This window comes from Lactuca serriola, chromosome 8 (assembly GCF_051521515.1).
Source record: "Lactuca serriola cultivar US96UC23 chromosome 8, Lser_US96UC23_V15, whole genome shotgun sequence".
Lineage (NCBI taxonomy): Eukaryota > Viridiplantae > Streptophyta > Magnoliopsida > Asterales > Asteraceae > Lactuca > Lactuca serriola.
In genome coordinates, this window is record NC_136415.1 from 206,767,520 (window position 1) to 206,772,939 (window position 5,420).

Consider the following 5,420-nt stretch of genomic DNA (forward strand, 5'->3'; position numbering starts at 1 on the left):
AATTGTGGGTTTGGCTCAGTGTTAGAGGCCGGAGTACAACAACAACATTTATAGGATTTGTCCGCTATCCGAGGTGAGTCTTTTCACTATACTTACCTGTGTGGTAATTTATGTGTGACATGAGCGTCTTATTTGTGTTATTGACTGGAGGGTCTTATCACCTTATTGACCGGAGGGTCTTGGTACATTATTGACCGGAGGGTCTTATTACATTGTTAACCGAAGGGTCTTAGTACATTATTGACCAGAGGGTCTTAATTGTTTATACTATGATATGTGTTATCGTGTATACTGTCTTTGTGACTTATGTTGTTATATTATTCTCTGTATATGTTGATCCTATGTGCTTATATTGAGTTATGTGATATTATGCATTTTGTCATTATGATGTATGCTATATTATTCAGAGCCTTATTTAGTTGTGACCGGAAGGTCCAACCCGAGTTGTGAGACCGAAGGGTCTTCACTGAGATACCAAACTGGAGGGTCTGAACCGAGTTGTGAGAACCAGAGGGTTCTCACTGAGACACATGACCGGAGGTTCCTTATCGAGATATAGCCATGAGAGGCTAATTATGTGTGTGTGGTATTTTGGGGGACTCACTAAGCTTCGTGCTTACCATGTTATGTGATATATGTTTTAGGTACTTCTTAGGATCACGGGAATGTGCCTGCTTAATTGTACACACGAGATGGAGTTTTGTTTTGAGGATCCTGGATTTTATTCAAATCATTATGAATATATGTTTTGATAATTGATATATTGAGATTTTGTAATATGTGTTGATGACATTTATGTGATTTTAAAAATGAAAATTTTATATGAGAATCTACAGTGTTACAAGAGGATCCATAGTGGAGCCATTCTCAAGATTCACTTCATCCTTATTAGCTTTAACATCAAGATTCTAACTATTGCAGAACCTTTAATGCTACCATTTATTATGGGTACCAACAATAATAATAAAAGATAATTCAGATTAATGGTCAATGGTCAATAGCCAATAGTCAAGGCATTCAATGTATAGTTATTTTATTACCTAGTTTATCCCATTAATTGTCTCATTCCCATTCAAAGAGATCGGTATATATCATCTTGCAACTCTCATGCATATTTAATCAATATATTCAATACCTTGATATGGTAGAGCGGTTTTGGCTCCTCTGAACATGCATCAATCCCACCTTCTATCTTCATCTTCCCCGTGGCTCAAACCCTAATTTCCATATCATTCCCATGGAAATCATCCACCTAACAGCAACCACTCATTTCCCTATTCAACTAAACGTTGTCAGCTTTTTTGTGTGGCATAGACAGGTCGAATCAACGGTAATCGACCTCAAACTTGAACACTTCATTTATGGCAGCCACAAAACCCCTAAGAAACCCATTATCCATAAAGACAGTTAAAAAGAAAATCCTGATTAACTACCCTAGTTTCGCCAAGATCAGGATCTAATTAGTGCCATACTAGGAAGATGTACTGATTCTATTCAACCTCACAAATCATCAGCTAGCATAGCCCGAGAGGCATAGACATCTCCATCGACACCTCCAAACCCTCAACTCCCGGCCTCACTCCACTACTGATCTGTTGTATCCCTCTCTCCGATCAGGCGCCACTGCTATCTATCGCAGTTCTTGGCCCTTAACGACGCCGCTACACCTATCAGACTTCACTTGTTCGGAGTTTAGCGAATCACCAACTATTTCAGAAACGTCAACACCTCCCTCCCTGTTAAACTTCACTGAAAATGTAATTCAACGTCTTTTTCTTTTTCGTTTTTCACTTCTAACATGAAATTTGATGTTTAATTTTGTTGAAAATATTTGTTCTTGCTTAAATTTGTTGTTAGATGTTACAAATCCAAAAATAATGTTGAAAATTATGCTTAAATTTCTTGTTGATTGTTGCTGAAAATCTATAACATCAGTGAAGTCAAGCTTTTTCTTGATTAAAATATGAAAATATGTGCTAAAATATGAAATAATGATTAGAATGTGGTGATTCTTACTGAAAATACTATTTATTGCTTGAAATTGTTGTTGAATGTGCTGAAAATCGTTATTTGGTTTTGGAAATATGAAATAATGGTGTTAATCTGTTGTTGACAGTTTTTTTTTTTGCTGAAATGGTTCTGATATACATGTTAAATTAAGTTTTGCTAAAATGTGTATGGTATGCAATACCTTATGAAATCATATTTTTGAATGCTACAATACTTTATGAAATCTGAAATTGTCTATGATATGTTGGTTATTAGAAATAGGAGAAAAATAACAATGGAACAATGAGAATTTAAAATGCTTATTGGAAGCTTGTATTGAAGAAGTATAGAATGTGTGTACAAAAGGTCTGAGTTTCCACAAAAATTCATAGATCAAGAAAAATTTTGGTATGTATTTAACTAAAAAACAAATGAAAAATGCATATGACAACCTGAAATCCAAATACACAGGACAACTATATATGAGAAACAAAACTGGCAATATATACATTTATCAAACGAACACTTATACCATTTTAATTTGTAAAATCAATTTATTTAAAATTTAGTTTATTTTAGTAGCTTGAAGACATTAAAAAACTAATAGACTTCTTATTGCAGACTGCAGACGTTTGGTCCGCCTCTTCTGCTATTCTATAGAGACTTGCAAATATGGTCTGCAGACTACAAACAATTTGGCTTCAGAAAAAACAAATAGCACCTTATTATGTAAATTTTGTATGTAACGGATTCTTTCATTTTACAAACTATTTTCCTGTCAAAAATACGAATCAAAAAATGTAACACCCCGAGGTTCAGGTACTTCTAAAATTCATCCATATAATTTTATTATATGTCATTTTGGTACCTAAATCCAAATGAAGGTGTTTTGAAACCTTAGTGGTAATTTGGTAATTATGGGCAGGAGGAGTACGCTAAGCGTACATGTGGATGTCTTAAGTGTACTAGGACACGCCCTACTACGCTGGGCATACTCACGTAAGGGGAAACCCTAGATTTTAGGGTTTGAGGGGGTATTTAAGCATACTTATGGCTCATTTTTCTCCAGCTGTTCAGCCTCCATTAGCAGAAGTCGATATTCCTTGCAACCCTAGCCTCTCTTGAGCCCTTGGAAGGTTGAGTGTGTGTTTGTGAGTGATCCATAAAAAGAAGAAGGTGGTGTTAAAGCTTGGAAGCTTGAGGCAAGGCTTGGATCTAGAAGTTTTGCTCCTTTCTCCATCATCTCAAGGTATAAAGTTCATACCTTGATAGTTTGTTTTATAGATCTTAATTGTGGGTGTTTTATGTTTATTTTCGGTCCCAAAGGCCCCATCTTGAGCATGGCATGTTCTAGAGGTTTTGAGTTGTCATTTCAGACCCAATGATGGGTCCTTAGTCATAAAAATGAAATCTCTTTGGTTAGATTTGCTCTATGCATTATGTAGAAGGTTTTAATGGATTAAGACCTAGTTTTAAGGACTTTTTGGATGTGTAAAGTCATAAAATTGGAAACTTTATGACTATAGGGTGCATTTGGACCATAGATTTGAAGTATGGGCTTAAGTGCTTAAGCCATTAAGCACTTAATGAAGTTTTGAAGTTGCAAGACTTATGCCTCGCATAGGTGGGAGTACTACCTGCGTACTCGGTCAGCCACCCAATAAGTTAGTCAATGTGAGGCTTCGCGTATGCTTAGCAAACCTCTGGGTTACGCCCTGCATACTCACATGAGTCAGCCCTTGTTAACTTAACTTAGTTGAGTTGACTCGGCTTGGTTGAATCAGTTGGTTTAGTAGGTTTGACCAGTTGACTTGGACTTTGACCAAGTTTGACTTTGAGGGCATTTTAGGATTTTTATGGAACCGGTCACTTGATGGATATAGATATTGTGTAGAGAGCTGAGATTTGGAGTCGGGCCTCATCAGTTCAGTCTTGTGTGCGAGGTGAGTTTTCCTCACTATACTTACAGGTCGACAGCACCAAGGCCGACCCATTGGTTTAATAACTTGATATTCGTTGATATATTGAGTATGGATTAGATATGCATGCTAGTTTAGATATGCTAGTACGGTAGATCTGTAGAACTACCTGTGATTTTTTTTAATTATCTGTGTATGTATGTTATTATCTAATATATGTCGACATATTGTATGGGTTAGGTTGAGGTTGTACGGATTCGTACGGTAGCCAACAAACCCTTGAGTAATCCAGATATGAGCTGAGGGTCGGGAGGGTATCCCAGAATCATACTGAGGGCTCATGAACACTCTAGATACGAGTTGAGTGTCGGAAAGGACATGCCAGACTCGTACTGAGGGCTTAGTGGTATTCGGTTCGAGGACTTATTTGGTAGGGGAGCAAGCCAGACATAATTTATGGGCTGAGGGCAAGCCAGAATTATGTTGTAGGCTCAGGGGTAATCCATTCTGTTAGTTTTGGACCCATTAAATGTTGTTATTGTTGGGTTTTGAGCATTCTAACACTCCTAAGGTGTACATGAAACCCTAGAAACCTTGGATCTATGTTTGACTAAGATACATGAAAAATGATTTTTCCAAGGTTCATAATCCTATCTAGCATACATGGGGAACTTTTGAACATAAAAGTTAGCTAGAAAACATACCTTGTAGTAGTTTGGATTCCTTGAAACCTTGTGAGCCTAGCACCCCAAGTGATGCCTTATATGTCTCACACAACACCAAATTCATTTGGAATGACTTGAGAGAAATGTCACACACTTAGAAATCGGCTATGCCCTCTCACTCTTGCTTAAGTGGCCGATTTTGGTGAACATATGGATCCTTATATAGTGTGTTACAATTAGGGTTACACCATGTAAACCCTAATTGTCATGACCTTTCAATTCCATGAACCATGGGTTATATAACCTCCATGGAGCATCCATGGGGCATCCTATGGGTTTTAGCCCAACTTGACAATCCATGGAGCATAAGCTCACTATACAAGTATGGATGATTTACACAATCAACCCATATATTTAATTAGTCATCTTTTGATCACATAATTAATTCCAAATTAATTCTTGATCAATACTAATTAAATAATATTATTAATATATTAGAACTTATAATATATTAATAAACCATACGTGTTATTTCTCTCATTTTAGTCTATCCAGATGCATGATACCATGCAACCCTAATGGACCATGCTAAACCGGGTCAAGTACATACCAGAAATAGTTATGGACTTAGATACCTTATCCAACAGTCTCCCACTTGGATAAGTCTAATAACTATAACTGCAAGTATGACTTTAGGAACCAATCAACAATTGTAGCTCTTTCAAGGTCTCTCGGAACTGAAATGATGATGATACACCATTTAAGATATGTGATCATATAATCCTATGTTCTAAATATTAGTCGGATATGTACATGGAACAATGTATTACATATTGTCTAGTAGTTT